This window comes from Danio rerio, chromosome 13 (genome assembly GCF_052040795.2).
Source record: "Danio rerio strain M-AB ecotype USA chromosome 13, GRCz13ab, whole genome shotgun sequence".
NCBI lineage: Eukaryota > Metazoa > Chordata > Actinopteri > Cypriniformes > Danionidae > Danio > Danio rerio.
The window spans coordinates 43,739,985-43,757,617 of record NC_141033.1 but is presented as its reverse complement, the minus strand read 5'-3'; the positions used below and the strand labels follow the sequence as shown (position 1 = coordinate 43,757,617).

The following is a 17,633-nucleotide window of genomic DNA, read 5'->3' as shown; positions in this document are numbered from 1 at the left end:
CATTGGTTGCATAAACGATTAATCCCGCCTCAAATTTTACTTGATTGGTTGATGCACCTGTTAATTTGAACAACACTTGTTGTGGCGTATAGTTGTTTGTTTGTGTTGTTCATTCATTGCAAAAAAACACACGACGCTTGTTCCAGTTTCAGCCTGTTATGAAATATTTCGTCGACAGAACGACAATGAATAACGATCCATATCTGAAAATTAGGTGAGTTGCTTAAATAAACTTTGTTGCTATATAAACTTTGGTTTTCACTTAGCGCGATGGCTGGAAAGTTTCTCGTGAGACGTGATATGTTGCCTAAAAATGCTATTGGGCCTATGCGTTTCCAGATAAACCATGATATTTCTATTGTCCATGTCAAAATACCATGGTATTTGGTACCATCATTTCGTACCAGCCGGGTGAAAGGGGAGTTTTTTTCTTAAAACATTGACCTTTTTCTGTTTAATTATGAGGTTTTAACACTGCATTTTAGTGACATTTTAATTGTCATTTATTAGGCAAACAAACTGGCCTGCACATTCAACTTCCCTCAGTCTGAATTTGGCCATTGAATAATAAAAAATAAAACATAATAATAATAATGCAGAGCTTGAACATTTTCTAGCCTCTCCTGTAAAAAAGTAACTTTGAAAATTCATGTATGACAACAATCGCCAAATTATTATTAAAGTTTAATTTAATACGGGCCGTCTTTGGTGCTTCACTCCTTTTTATTGGTAATTTTTCCTTTCAAGTATAAGCTCCAAGATTTAGAATAAAAGTTATTTGTAAAATAGTTATATAGTAACCTAAGGTGAAAGATGACTTCACTTAAAGCAGATTATAAGTTTTCTTGTTTTTTGGTTTTTTTTGCACCGCTGAATGCTGGAGTCATGAAAAATTATTTCATTGGTCAAAACTGGGTGGCGTGTTGGTGGAGTGAGTGGCGCTGTCGTCTCACAAGCAAAAAGGTCACTGCTTTGAGCCTCGGCTGGGTCAGTTGGAATTTCTGTGTGGAGTTTGCATGTTCTCTCCTGCTTGTGTGGGTCTCCTCCGTGTGCTCCAGTTTCCCCCACAGTCCAAAGACATGCACAATATGCAAGTTGGGTAAGCAAAATTGCCCGTAGTGTATGTGTGTGAATAGGAGTGTATGGGTGTTTCCCAGTGATGGTTTGCAGCTGGAAGGGCATCCGCTGCGTTAAACATTTGCTGGATAAGTTGGCGGTTCATTCCACTGTGGCAACCCAGATCAATAAAAGGACTAAGTTGAAAAGAAAATGAATGAATGGTCAAAACTGATTAGCAGAAGTCACGCTAAACTGAAAGCCAACAGAAGATTCTGCTTGGTCTTAACCTCATAGCCAGCGCCCTGACGAGGAAGCACTAAGACGCTGTTTTTCCACATGTCAATGTTTACATCGCTTTACCATGGTACTTGCATGCGAAAACGGCGTCTTTGTAGTAAAAGGCAAGTCTATGTCATGGCTTATAGTGTTACAGAAAAAATGAGACCACATAATTTATAACATTTTATATTTTTTAACATGTAACTTCTTTTTTTACCACAGTAAAGCTCAAAGTGTCTTCTTTCCAATCCGCTTGTTAAGTGTGACGTCACGCGAAGCGGCTTCCGGGTCCAAGCGCTCTATTCAACTGAATGGGGAGACTCATGAAATGGTAATAATAAACGTTTACAAAGCAATTTAAGGCTTTCGAAAATCACGATCGCAATATATATGTCCATGCCTAATATCCGATGGCCAGAAAGTGATTAATTTTTTATGAATTGTTAAAATTTTGGTATTTGTTACGCAGCAAGCCCAGAGATTGTTGTGTACACTATGATTTTATATAAAATTAACTTTAATGTGTGATAGGAATAAAACGTGATCATGAACGAATGATTTCTCCACTCAAATGAATGGCGGCTTGGACCCGGAAACAGTAAACATACGTCACAAACACGTCACCACTTAACAAGTGGATGGTACATAGGTTGTGTTTGTAGCTTACTGGAGTCAGGAACTGTTGGTATTTAAATTTAGGTAGGTGTAAATTCCCCAAAATTGAGTGCTGTCTGACAGGTTAAAGCCTTTTACGATTGGTTATTTTTACAATTATGAAGAAATAGCAGTAAAAATAGGACAAATGTATGTAGCACACGTATGGGACAAATTCTGGACATTTGTAAGTGGGGGGTCTTTTGAACTACCTGAACCCCTCCTGGTTACGGACCTGCATGGTGTAATTTTCTGTTATTCATTGTCCATGGTATTACACATTTCTATTTGCATAATTATCAGATAATACCTTCCGGCAGCAGCATAAGTTCAGGAAACTGTTTTCAAATTTAATGAATAATTTTCTTTTTTTTTTTTTAATAGAAAACTTTGAACAAGTTCAATAAGAAAAGTACAAATATACCTATTTTATATGAGTTCATAATAGCTAATATTGAAATTAAATAGATGAAATGGCTTTAAATTAGATGTCACTGTCACTGCTTGACATAACAAGAATTTGCAGATCATTCATATTTTTATATTCTGCTGTCATCTGCGGAATGAGATTGTGGCTGGTCAGTTTGCGTGGGATGGACATTATCTGAAAATGAGTTTAATGAAGGAACAGCATGTGCAAGACATTTAAGCAGTTTACGTAGGAAGGGAATGTTTAGGACTGATCTACTGCCCTCTGCTGACCAGTCACTGACCAAACCAAACATATAACCTCAGTAGTACCAGCCTAAAACATTTCCCTTTGTGTCTAATCTTAGAGCCATCAATCATGGCAGAGCTGGTTTTCAGCAGGACAGTGCGCGTATAACTTAAATGCTCGATGTCTGGCCATTCAGCAGCAGTCTAACACAGTAATTTTTGAAGACTTCATGTGTTTGTTTTGACATTTGTGTACCTCTAATGTCCCCTGGGCTTATTTTTGGGCACCATTTGATGTTTTTTTATTTTTCAAGGCAATTTTCAAAAACCATTTTTGGCAGCCCTAAGTATATATTGTTGGTTTTGGGCACTTATAATTTCAGTCTTGTACATGGTTATTTTTGAGATGTACTAGTGCCCAAATTACATTTAAACTGACAGACAATCTCGCTCGCAGACACACACACAGAAAGACGCGCAATAATGTGCAGGAGCTATTCGTGGTTGCATCCCACCCGAAATGTTTTATTATTTCTGAAATGCTGGGTGTGTTGAAAAATAGATAGTTCACAGTCTAGCACTTTTAATGAGTAGGTGCTGCGCTCTCGGGTTTCTGTCGTGTGTATTTGTGTACGAACGGCTCTCAGTTATACCGCAAAACTGTGAGACGACACTGTCCTGCTTTGATGCTTTCAGGCTGCGTTTTGCTGCTCTTCCAGGCTTCTGTGACTTGGACTGAAAAAATGCAGACAGCTTGGTTCGTGTTTTCCTCTTCAGGAGACGTGCTTGGTCATTCGTTCATTTTGAACAACGTGTAAAAAAGTATGCTTTGATGTGAATTAGGAGATGCTATGCTTACAAAATGCACACAAAACAAAAAAAGTTCTGTTTACTGTATCATAGATGGATTATTTACAGCAGAAGCATGATAATACAGGGTTAAACGTTTAGGTTTAAGCTTAGCTTGTCAAATCTAAATGTTACTCATTAAGTTTATTATTCCATTTATTACAAAAACAGTACTGCAAGAAACCTTTGGTTTTAATAAACTGAACTTAGAACCTGTAATTGTATTAAAAATAAAGTAAAGAAATAATCAGCTGAATAAAAATACATTGTAAAATATTTAATACTGTGAAAAATTCACTGTTGCTGATAACGCTAAATTTGTAAACTATAATTTATACAACCAATATTGATTTTTAGTCTCAATTTCAATAAATTATTCAGTTTTTTACTCATAAAGCTAGATGTTTCATTGATAGATGTATCATTTTTGAAGAGTTATTCAGTGGCATATATTTGATGGCTGAACCAACCACCTATTGGTTAAATAATGTAATTACTGCCTACAACTTTAATCTTTAAACGTCAAGTTAAATGCATATGACAGTGATTTTTATCTTTACCATGAACATCAGTGGATTTATATAAACTGTATCACAGTACTGCTGTGTTATTTGAATGTTTGTAACTTCATAACTAACTCAAAAGATTAAAGACTGCATCACGTTTTTGATTTTTTTGCGTTTTCAGATTTGAATGCAGCGATTTGAAGGATTATTAAACGTATGCAAATCCCCATTATTTATAATTTATGTTGCGTGATCTTTTAATGATTAATCGTGGAGCTTTCACTGAATGCATTAAAGCAGGCTAAACAAGTAGTGACCAAAAACCCCTTTAATAACCTAAGAAACCCACCACATCCTGAATAACCTACCACAACTTCTTCCGTCATCATAGTATTTTACATGGAAAGCCTAAATGCTTTAACACATTTGATTTGAATGACGCGAGAGGCGATCATGACAAATTTAGAAGTAATCTACAAGTGATTTAACTTTTGTTAAATTTGGCCAGCAGAGAAATTAAAATGGTCGTGCCCAACTGAGTCTGGTTTCTCTCAAGGTTTTTTTTCTTCACTTGCCAATCGGTGAAGTTTTTTTCCCCTCTCCTTTGTTGCATCTAGCTTGCATGGTTTGGGATTGGTAGAGCTACCCATCAATGAATTTGCTCTTCAGTGTTTAGATTTAGAATGATTTTAAAGCACACTGAACTGAGCTAAACTGAACTGAACTTAAACACTAAAAACTGAACTACTCTGTTCCAATTTACTATGACCATTTATGTGAAGCTTTACATTGTAAAAGCGCTATACAAATAAAGCTGAATTGATTTAAATTGAAGTAAAAAAAAAAAAGTATTAATACGCGGGTCATGTGTGTTCTGAACTGTGGGCTGTGATCCATACGAATAAAGCCTGAACATAATATTACTTTAATAATTATTTAATTTAATAATAAAGAAATATGAATAAATATCAGACGTATTTCTTTTTTATGTTACACTGACCTATAAAAAAAGGAAAAATTAAATAAAAAACGCTTGTAGACTTACTTTGAAAATAGTAAATTGGTGTTTTTAGTATTAGTGGTCCCAATAAAATTATTAATTTATTGATATATTATTAATTATTTGTAATTCCAGTTATAGGACTGACATTTGTGAAAATAAAAATACAATCTGTATTTATAGGGAAAAAATATAATAAATAAATTATATATTATTTTTTGTGAAAACTCATTAAAAACTCACTTATCAAGCTATTAATGTTTTTGTGTGTGTGCTTTTTTGTGATTTTTGCAATCTATAAATTAATGACAATAATAAAAAATGTTAGGGAAAGAAAAAAGAAAAATAAACAGTGTATTTGTCATGTTTAAACTGGTCGAGCACATCAGTATGAAGAAATTGGCAACATTCACTCAAACAAAATAAGTGAAATTATTCCAAACCAAATGTATGCAGTCTAATACTCCAGTTTTAGTTTGGTCTTCATACAGTCTGTGGATGATGCAGAATAACCAGGGAACTACGCAAGGATTCTGTTTGTGGACTTCAGTTCTGCCTTTAACACCATCGTCCTATCACTGCTCGAGTACAAACTGACCCAGCTCTCTGTTCCTAGCTCTGTCTGTAAATGGATCACCAGCTTTCTGACAGATAGACAAAAGCTAGTCAGAATGGGCAAAATCACATCTGACAGCCGCACCATCAGCACTGGTGCTCCCCAGGGGTGTGTTCTCTCCCCACTGCTCTTTTCCCTGTACACCAATGACTGCACCGCAAAAGGCCCCTCCATTAAACTCATTAAGTTTGCAGACGACACTACTGTTATCGGCCTCATCCGGAACGGTGACGAGTCTGCATACAGACAGGAGGTGGAGCGGCTGGCGTTAAACTGCAGATACAACAACCTGGAGCTGAACACGCTCAAAACAGTGGAGATGATAGTGGACTTTAAGAGAAACCCCACTCACCATCATGAACAGCACTGTGGCTGCAGTAGAGTAATTCTGGTTCCTGAGCACCACCATCTCTCAGAATCTGTAGTGGGACATTCACATAGACTAGGGGTGGGCAATATCGGTCCTGGAGGGCCGGTGTCCTGCATAGTTTAGCTCCAACTCTGATCAAACACACCTGAACATGCTAATCAGTGTCTTTAAGATCACTAGAAATCCATAAGCAGGTGTGTTTGATTAGAGTTGGAGCTAAACTGCAGGACACCGGCCCTCCAGGACCGAGTTTGCCCACCCCTGACAGTGGCTGTTTCTCAATTCCAAGAATGCAGAGAACGGACTTGCGTTCTTGTGGAGACCGGTCTGGCCAGGTGTCCTCGGAAGAACGAACTCAGAAGACCGCGAGGGCAGAGAATGCGTCCTTTGAGAAATGGAATGCTGCGTTCTTCCTGATGGTCATGTGACCTTCACGCATTTTAAATGGAAAATATTTAAACATTACAGCACTCATACTGCAATTTATTGTTTCCCCCCTCTTCAAAATATATACTTTGCATAAAAACATTATAAATATACTCTGCACAATATAAATAAAACAAATTTTAATACGAATTTCAACAAACAAACAACCCTTAATGTGTTTATTCCTTTATTAAGATGTTCATGTTAATGTTTACTTTCACCGTTTCATTTAGGGAAACTCCTGATGTAAATAGTGATATCTCTGAACTTTAATAATAAATCTAAATAAAATGGTGCGCTTCCCACCTCCAGTCGCAAAGACTTCTGGGACTTCCAAAGCGAGTTCGGTGCTCAAGTCTGCATCAGTGCTTCCTTGATATCAAGATCACATCCGGGAAGTTTCACGCGTCCTTCATACTTGCAGTCTTGAGTATTGGAACTGAACTTAGGCAGCTGATGATGACGTTGCACGAGAACACGAGGAAGCAAGACCGCTGAAGAACGCATATTGGGAAACAGCCATAGACTCTATTGTGAAGAAAGCCTAGCAGAGACTGTACTTCCTTCGTCAGCTGAGGAAGTTTAACCTGCCACAGGAGCTGCTCGTGCAGTTCTACTCAGCTGTCATCTAATCCATCCTCTGCACCTCAATCACTGTCTGGTTCGGCTCAGCTGCCAAAACCGACCTCCTTAGACTACAGCGAAAAGTCCGAACTGCTGAACGTATCACTGGCATTACTCTTCCTACACTTCAAGAACTGTATTTGTCCAGAGTAGGGTTGTAACGGTATGAATTTTTCACGGTATGATAATCGTCTAAAACAATACCACGGTTTGACGGTTTCGCGGTATACGGTATGTTACAAATGTTACAAAATAATAGAACAGTGAAGCAAATTTGACTTTTTCCAAATAATATATTTTTTAGTTACTATAAACAACACCACTTACAATGAACAAATAAAAATAAGAAAATAATAAATAATGTGTCAAAGTCCAAATAAAGTCCAAATAAACATGGTGCAAATCCTCAGTAAAAATAGATATAAATATTTACTATACTATAAATAGTTACATAACGAAACTAGATTCAATATGGAACATCCTTAGGTTTTATGTGCCAGCATGGATATGGTTGTCTATCGATATGGATTTGGATATGGTTGTCTGCAATGCAGACAAACAGCTGCATCTTCATTTGCATCTTTTGAAAACAGCAAGAGCAGCAGTTCGTCTTTGCTGTGTCACTGTTTTGTCATGTTTCTGTGCTACTGAGCATGCAAAAGTACTTAGTATGAGAATTATTTCATGCAAAACTTTTTTTTTTTTTGCGTTTTATTTAGCCGCGCATAAATGTATGCCTATCTCTCATTCCGTGTTGTTCAAAAAGCTTGGTCCACAAACAAAAGCGAAACCTATGCTTATTGGTTGTGATATAGCGAGTTTGAACCAATCTGGGCATGGAGGAGGGACAATGCATCAATGTATCATGTCTGGTTTGTCCGGAGACACAGTGATGAGCGTTTCTTTGTCAAATCAGCGTTGTCAAATGTTGATGACGTAACCGCACTGATTCCGGAGCCTCTGAAAGTCCGCGAATGTTATGTGATACAGCACTGGGAAGCTTAGACTCTCTTCTTTATGCCAATCTTTGAATTGTATGAATCGGATCAGCGGATCAAAAGTTATTAAACATTTAAGAGCAATACTTATTTTTAGCCGCGGGCGGCTGTCTCGGTCTTTAAGGGTTAAAACCGTTGATATGCAATTGTTCATGGTATGATAATCGTGCACGTTCAAATCGTGGTAAACCGTCATACCGGTATATTGTTACAACCCTAGTCCAGAGTGAGTAAAAGGGCTCGCAAAATCACTCTAGACACCTCTCATCCAGCACACTACCTGTTCGAACTGTTACCGTCTGGTCGGCGCTTCAGAGCACCAAGCACAAAAACAGACAGACACAACAAAAGTTTCTTTCCTCAGGCCATCTACCTTATGAACAGTTAAATATCCCCTAACTGTGCATTAAATGTTACCACTTAACTTAACTGAACTTAAACACTAAAAACTGAACTACTCCGTTCCAATTTACTATGACCATTTATGTGAAGCTGCTTTGACACAATCTACACTGTAAAAGCGCTATACAAATAAATCTGAATTGATTTGAATTGAAGTAAAAAAAATTTTATTAATCCACGGGTCATGTGTGTTCTGAACTGCGATCCATATAAATAAAGCCTGAACATAATATTAATTTAATAATTATTTCATTTAATAATAAAGAAATATGAATAAATATTAGACATATTTCTTTTTTTCTGTTACACTGACCTACAAAAAAAAGGAAAAATTAATTAAAAAACGCTTGAAGACTTACTTTGAAAAATAGTAAATTGGTGTTTTTAGTATTAGTGGTCCCAATAAAATTATTAATTTATTGATCTATTATTAATTATGTGTAATTCCTGTTATAGGTCTGACATTTGTAAAAGTAAAAATACAATCTGTATTTATTAATTACAATGTTTATCGCCTTCTTTCATATTTACTTTGTGTTGTCACTTGTCACTTTATGTACACTGGAAGCTTCTGTAGCCAAAACAAATTTGCTGTGTGTGTGACGTACACTTGGCAATAAGACTGATTCTGAGTTTTATATGTATTCCAGAAATATTACAACTATATGATCTGCTAATGAAACTGCACTCCATACAAGACCCGACTGATTTTTGAGCCCTGGGTGCCACAGCACTTAATGTCACTGCAGTGAATGTGTGTGTGTGTGTGTGTGTGTGTGTGTGTGTGTGTGTGTCTGGACAGAGTGTGGCAGCGGCTGGCGTCTGTGGCACGTTCCACAATGGTGTTTGTGCGTCGAGCTATTTCTGGCCGGTGTGTGTCTGTCTCTCATAAAGCCAGACGGGTTCTGTTGCTGCTCACTTTACACTCTGTGTGTGCGAGTTTGCACACTGCCTGCTCTGCTCTGATGTGGTTCTACGCCTGTGTGGTCCTGAAAGGAGAGCGGCAGGGAGGAGGGTCACGCTCAGCACTTACAGCACTGCACATTATTAAAAGACAGTCAAACTCCGAGGAGACTTTCAAAGAAGGAGCGTCTGACTTTAACGCTACTGTTCACTCAATCCACTGTTATTCCGGCAGAGAGAAAAGTGAGGGAATGATTTCCAGACTCACATTTTCCAAACAGCTACGACGCTATTTCAGCAGATGCCAAGCACTAGAGAAAGCCCAGAGATGGAGTTGTAGAAAAGAGAGAGGCTGGGAAACCACAGATCAGTGCTAACACACGTTTCCCGTCTCTTTTGCTTTGCTTCTCAGTTGAAGGAATAGTTTGAAAAGTCATTTATTTAATCTAATCTGCATCATTTCAGACCCATTTGACTTTATTTCTTCATTAAACAGTTGTAGATTGCCATTTTTTATGCTATCAAACATTTTTATCTGGATAGACTTTAAGAGGGTACATACAGCAACCAGAAGATGAAATTCAATACCTTTTTAAGGCCTTTTTTAAGACTCTGCGCATACATTTTAAGACCTCACTAGCGACATTTTAACTTGCAGTATATTTACTAAATACTTATTGTAAACTAAAACATTATTTATATACTGAATAAAAATGCTAATCCAGCAGGTGGTGCCTATAGAACAGCAGGAATAACTGTTTCCCTGGTTACTGCAGTAAACAAAGCAGCATAATGTAATTAGCAGGATTTTATCGATTTCCGAAAAACTACACAACATCCCAATATTCAAAGATTAAATTCAGGGAAACCTTAGCATGCTATAGCATTTAAGACTTTTTAATACATTTTAAGGGCCTTAAATTTCTCTTAATGGATTTATCAACTTTTAATACTTTTTAAGACCTCGCGGACACCCTGTTTAAAGGCAATATTTAAAAGTGTGAGTCCTTTAGAAATGGTAGATATTTCATCAAGAGTAAATCTTAAACTATTTTAGGTTTGTATCTTATTTCATGTATTGCTTGTTGTTGATTTCCTTTGATAGTTTTCAACCTTTTTATTTTTAAAAAGTGATGTAATTGATTTTTTTATTTATTTATTTATTTTTGCCATGACATAGAGAAGCTGATATGGCAATAAACTCAAAACTCTCTCTCTCTCTAAAGAAAAAAAATTGATCACTTGCTTGTGAATAGTTATGATTTGAGGGTTTAAGCCGGAGAAATAATACAAAAGAGTGTTAAAAATCTGATTAAGGTTGCCTTCAAGTTGATCTGAATTCATCTGATGTTTGTGTGTTTTTTTCTATTCTTTGAAAATCTCTGCCATAGCTGAAAAATGGTGTTGAGACATGGATGTGGTAGATTTTGACCAAATGATTTTGGTTTGTGCACAGCTTGTGACTGATCAGTTTGTTTTGGTTTTTATTTGTTTTTTTTCAGAAGGCTGTAAAGTTTTTTCTGACATCTAATGTTTTAAGACTGATCTGAAAAGATTTTAAAGTCATTTCTGTGACTTTAGAAACTAGCAAACATGTAGCCCAACAAGAAAGTAATCATTCGCATTAATTTTATGTTTTGTTGAAAATCTCAATAGCTGTAAAATGCCATTTGAAACTGGCTGCAGGATTGATGGGCAAAATATTAAACATTATTGGTACTTGTGGATCTTGTTTATGACCAGAGGTGTGGCATTTTGACAAACGAGGAGTTAATGATGTTAAAGATATTTTGTTATGTTAGTGATTTGACTGGTTTAGACAGGTAAAAGACTAATAATTATGAAATAAAACCACAAGTTACTGTAGGTTGAAGTGAGTTCTTGTCTTGAAGGGTTAGTTCAGGGGTGTCCAAACTCGGTCCTGGAGGGCCACTGTCCTGCACAGTTTAGTTCCAGCTTCATTTAACACACCTGCCTGGAGGTTTCCAGTACATCTAGAAAGAGCTTGATTAGCTGGTTCAGGTGTATTTAATTGGGGTTGGAGCTAAAATTTGCAGGACACCGGCCCTCCAGGACCGAGTTTAGACACCCCTGGGTTAGTTCATCCAAAAATTAAAGTGGTGTTATTAATTACTCACCTTCATGTCATTTCAATCCCCAGAGACCTTTGTGCAGAAAAGGAACCAAAAATACCATCAAAACATTTTGTGTGAATTCAATGTTCAACTTTTTGACAATGATTTTGGTTGTTTTTCTGTTCTTCAAACATGTATGGAGTATAAGAGAGCTCTAGATTTACTTTAAATTATCTTAATTTAATGGTGAGTAATTTTTCATCTTAACAGTTTGGTTGACCTTTTGTCCATAGGTTATTATTAAAAAATAAAACAAAACTTAAAAATTGGTTAAAGAGGTTTTCGGAACACTATTTTACTTTTTCTTTTCCTTAAAGTTAAAGAGTTAACAACTTAGCTTTCATTTTTGGGTGAATTAATCCTTTAATGAGTGAATCATTGAATCATTCATTCAACCGATTTGTTAAAAACAGCTGATTTAACACTTACGCTTGTGACTTTCCTTTTGAATGAGTTAACTGTATTACTAAAACAGACTCATTAATAGAAATAACTCATTACAAACATTCTGTTCCAGCTTTAGAATCATTATTGCTGTTAATAACTTGCTGATATTTGGTAATATGTCACACTTTCTTGTTTACTTTAGTATATTAAATCTTTCTTATATCCTTCATCATGAAGGGAATGCTTTTGGACTCTTAATACACACTTTTTTGTTTGTTTTTTTTGTTAACCGAATGACTGATGAAAAGGCCATAAATAAATACACTGTAAAATATATATGACAGTCATGACAAGAAATGTTTTTTTTTTTCTTAAACGTAATGTTAATCAGGTTTTAACTTATTTTTAACTTTTTTTTTAACTATACAAACTTTTAATGTAATATTTTTAGTAAGTTTGACTGATTTAAGTTGAGATGATTAGAAAAAATTAATTTGTTAATTTTAAATTATTTAATTAAAAATAAATATTTTTACAATGTATTATTGACAAATAAAAAATTATACGCTATTATGAATTTTGAGAAATATGAGCTCATTTAATGGTAACATTAATGATGTAGTGCAGAGTTTAGATGTGTAAAACAGCCTGGATGTTCAGCTAGTCTTTTTGTGTCTCACAGTTGAACAAAAAGGCCATACAGGTTGAAAGTGACATAAGGGCGAGTAAATGATGTCAGGATTTTCGTATTGTGGTAATTTGTTTCTTTGAACAAAACTGCAGTTGACAGAAGGTTGAGAAATAAAATGTCTTTCCTGTCAACACTTTCCACCGGCTTCATATTAATTTTCTGATAACAAATATCTTTTTTTTTTTTTTTAAAAAAGCCTGCTCTGAAAATGTCACTTGTTCAAGTAAAGCCACCCATCATTCAGTTGAAATTGGCCACAGATTCATTCCTTTGTCTCCTTTTCCTTTTGTTTTTTCTTGATCCCATCCATTAAACATTTTAGCCCGTCACAAACATGCCATTTCAGTTGCTCCTGTAGACGCTATAAACTCTTGAAGAAGTCCATAATTTGCAAGTTTTACAAGATCAAAAATGCTAACAAGAAATCCATTTTATAGTTTTGTTCAGACCTCATTATGGTTTGATTTCTGCTCGGGCCGACCATTTTTCAGTGCTGACTCACAGTTACTGTGCAACTTTGATGTGATGTTTTGCACTGAACGAATGTCCTCCTTCAGATACGATGTCTAAGCATATATTTGTCAGCGGCTTAAGCGGTTTGCACTTTGTTAACCAGTGTTGGCAAATAATGTGTGTTGTGTGGGATAAACTTGTTTTGCTCTGAGTGAACATTTAATTGCAGTGGAGGAAGCCCACACAGTGAGAGCGGCAGATATAAATGCTGCGTTTACGCAAACCTGCCATTTTAATGCAACGTGCGCTTGCTGCTCTATTGCACATCATTGATTTGATGCTAGTCGAGTCAAAACAGTGCCAACTACACTGACATGTGATTATACACTCCGTTATTTACGTTTTATACAGTACATGTAAATGAACGTTAATATGCACGAGAGCTTCCAGGAAATGTTGATATGTGTGTGTGTGTGTGTGTGTGCGTGGTTTTGTTTGCTCTGTGAGGTAATAAACAGATGAATAATGAAACCGTCCACCTGCTGCTGTTTACTGACGGTTGAGTCGTCGACGTGTTTAATTAGTCTCAAGTGGATGATGATTATTGTGAACAGTGTAATGACATGCTAAATATGACAAACATTAAAAACCCTCATTAGCTGAGGGAGATGAGCAGCGACGACGGCGGCCTGTCATTCTCTTCTTTCATTTGCATACATTTAAATAGACTCGATGGGCTAAAAACGGTGGATAACATCATCGTGTCGCCTACTTGATTTAGCAAACGACTTTTTTTTTTCTTTTTTTTTTTAAGTTATGTAACCTTATATTTAGGACATGGCATATCATCATCATCACCATTATTATATACAGCTGCCTGTGATTGAGAAATGCTTATTTTTTTGCAGTTTCTTCATATCAAAAATTTAATTTATCCACATTTTATTTTACATTATTGGGATTTTTATACAGTGAAATGCATGCTTGTGTATATGTAATACATATATGGTAACTAAATCAAGAACCACTTGAAAAGTCTGTTTACTTGCGCATGCATTTTCAGTCAAATATTTATTTTACAATGGTCTGATAACATTTCCTCCAAATTTCTAATAAAATAGCATTTTTAACTAAGGCTGTACAATACTGAAAAAATGCCTTGATGTCTTTCCAGCCGTAATCCATCACTGAGAAACACCCATACCCAAGGGGTTGCATGGTTTACCGGTACTTTGGTAGTATTGTGATACTATGGCTCCAAAATACTGTCTGTGCCACTGTAGTTTGCAAACGGTAGTATCGTCAATAACAGTCTATCTACAATAGATAATGTTGGATGTGGAAAAATCACTAAAATACTTACACGTTTGTGCAACAATAGACCATTTTATGTTAGTAGAAGAGCCAATTCAAAGTAAAAGACAATCTCTTAAAAAGAACGTCTTGCAAAGTAAAATTTTGATTTGCTTCGGATTGTTACTTGAGACTGAAAAAAAAACTATAGATAAAAAAACAATAAATAGCAACAGGAAACATTGAAACAATTTTTGACAACTTCATACAGCCTAATTATTTATGTTGTTGTTGCTATTTTTGTAACAAATTTAATTAGCTACAATTTGTATCTTTATTTTATTGTATTTTTTTGTTGGTCAGTTATCTACAAAATAAACAAAAAGAATGAACTTTAGGTGAAGTGACGTGAAAATAATACTTTTTTTTAATAAAAAGACAATTATTTATTAAATTCAAGACCTATTATAACATGTAAAATATAGTGTTTCTGACTATTTTCTTTTATAATTTGAGTTCTCAATTACAATATTGCAATATGACTTTGTATCGTGATACTTAAGCTGGTATAATATTGTAAGACAATTTAATGGTTTTGTGACAACCCTACCATACACTCTCACTCACACACATACAATACGGACAATTTAGCTTATCCAATTCACCTATAGTGCATGCCTTTGGACTTGTGGGGGAAACCGGAGCACCCGGAGGAAACCCATGCAAACATGGGGGGGGAACATGCAAACTCCACACAAAAATGCCAACTGGCCCAGCTGAGGCTCAAACTAGCCACCTTCTTGCTGTGAGGCACCAGCACTACCCACTGCACCACCATGTCACCTCTGTGATATATTGCAATATTAATACAAATTCGACAGATGACTTGAAAAGCTCTATTTGGAATAAAATCATTAACTTGGGTTAATTGGAATAATCATGTAATCAGGAGTGAATCAAAGAAATTGCAAGTGTAAATTTAAATAAGATTGAGCAAAGATAAAAGTGAAATAAGTGGTCAGATATTCCGGTATAGCAATACGATATGATAGATCACAATATCAGTGATGTATTACAAGAAAACCATCCACAATATATTATGATATTTGTCAATGAAAGGGGGTAAAAAAAAGCATCAAAAGTTTAAAAGATGTATTTTGTTAACAGCACTCACATTTTGTAGAATTACATCATTGATGTGTGTTCGATCCGACACAATGAGAATAGCCATCTCATGTATTGTCGCCTAAGTGATAAATGCAGCAGTGCAAAGCTGATGAATTAGTTCAGATCTTTTGTACCTTTAAATAAATATCGATGTACTTGGCTACATCAATAATGTATCGTGGGTGGAATTATCAAAATAAATCAGCATCGGTAATTTGTCCTGACCCTATTATATAATAACACTGTGCATTCTTCATTGCTGATCAACTATAATAATCCTAACTTCACTTTACAGATGCTGTGATGAGACAATTGCAAATGCACACATTGCGATATGGATGCTGAAACGATATATTGTGCAGGCCTACTTTGATCATTTACATCTTCAGAAAATGTCAGCTGGTCAGAAGAAAAGCTTTCATTTATTGTGATAAAAAAGCTGGCGTATTTCACCAAATAATTATATTAAAATGCTTCTGTTGTTACATTATTTATATTGTCTATTGTCTAAAAATGAATATGGATTTTTGATATTTTAAGCCAACAAAAATGCTCTAAATGACAAACTGTTTTCTTAAATTTTGAAAAAAATGTCATCAGTAGTTTACAGAATCAAACTAATTCAATTAGTGCATTCTGTACTAATCACAAATCCTGGAGTATGTGTTCTCCTTTTTTCAAAGCTATACTGCAGCCTATATTTTTTGTATCTCTTTCAATTAAATATGAAGTGTTTATATATATATATATATATATATATATATATATATATATATATATATATATATATATATATATATATATATATATATATATTAGTTATATAAGTTGTGAAGATAAAGTGTTTGAAAATAATTTGTATAAGTTTGAGAGATTTCAGCACCTGTGGAAATTGTGCACTGCATTTATTCTGCCACTAGAGGGTGGAAAGGGCCTTCAGTGTCGATAGGCTCTATTTACCAAACATTTACTATCATGATGGCAAAATTACAGTATTCTGCTACTGTGTGTGTGCGAAAAGAATGCATGCATACTAAGAATTGTAGAACCCAAATGCATTTATAAACCAGAAGATCTCAAGAATGCTTAGGGAAATAATGGGAAAGTTGAGATGTGTGCAAAGAAATTTGATCAGCATGTGGGCTCTGTATGCAGCCTGAAATATGAAAAATGCTAATTGGATTGCAAATTGTGCTTGGATCATCATAGAGGATCATCATTAGATGGAGTGTTAGTTAGTTTTTTTTCTCAGAGGATGCGGTGAGGCTTTAGAGGAGTTGCGTGTTAGACAACTGCAGGCGTAGGAGAGGAATGGAGTATGTAATTTGAGAGATGGAGTTAAAAGATACATTTTTGCAGCATCACTACTTTAGTCTTCATGATTTTTTTTTTTTTTTTTGAAAAATTTGCTTTTTAATGTATTATCTTATTAAAATAATGCTACCTTTAGTCAAATAAGAATAGATTATTTTGCACCTTTTTAAAAATGTATTATAAATGTATTTCGATGAAGTTAAAGCGTGCTTGCTGAATAACACCATTATCTTTTTCTTTTGATTACTTAAACGTGAAATCTGTAAAATGTCATAAAACAGAATTGATGTCTAAATTGATTGATTTAAAAGCCTTTTATTTTAATTATTTATTTATTTTCTCATCATAAATGTTGTTGTGGGAGCTAAATATAATATAACTTGTTGTTTTAATTAAAATAAACAATATACCTAATTGTTTTCCCAAAGATGGGTTGCGTCTGGAAGGGCATCCGCTGCGTAAAAACTTGCTGGATAAGTTGGCGGTTCATTCCGCTGTAGCAACCCTGTATTAATAATGGGACTAAGCTGACCAGAAAATGAATGAATAATTGAATGATACTAATTGTATATTTAACTACACTGAAGAAAAAAAAAATTTTTGCTTGTTTAAACTACTTATTTAAAATAAGTTCAATAAACACAATTTCTAAGGATTTTATGGGGACAACTTAATTGTTTTATGTTTAATCCAAATAAATCCAAATAAATTTATAAAAGATTGTGAACTTTGTCTTGGAATAATATAAAGGATGTGGAACCCAGCATTTTTTACAGTGTAAGTTAAACAGAAATGAAAATGTACTCACCATTTGGTCCTCTTTTAGTTATTTTATAAGATATTTTAAGCA

General features: G+C 35.0%; 2 long non-coding RNA genes across 2 annotated transcripts in view; both read left to right on the top strand.

Annotated features, from left to right (window-relative positions):
- Positions 1–17,633, top strand: part of LOC141377057 (uncharacterized) — a 101,686-nt gene that overhangs the window by 979 nt on the left and 83,074 nt on the right. The gene's annotated exons all lie outside the window — the stretch shown is intronic.
- LOC147841172 (uncharacterized) lies at positions 74–15,954 on the top strand. The gene is made up of 2 exons (XR_015506316.1): positions 74–214; positions 15,765–15,954. It is a non-coding gene; the product is annotated as an uncharacterized LOC147841172 (long non-coding RNA).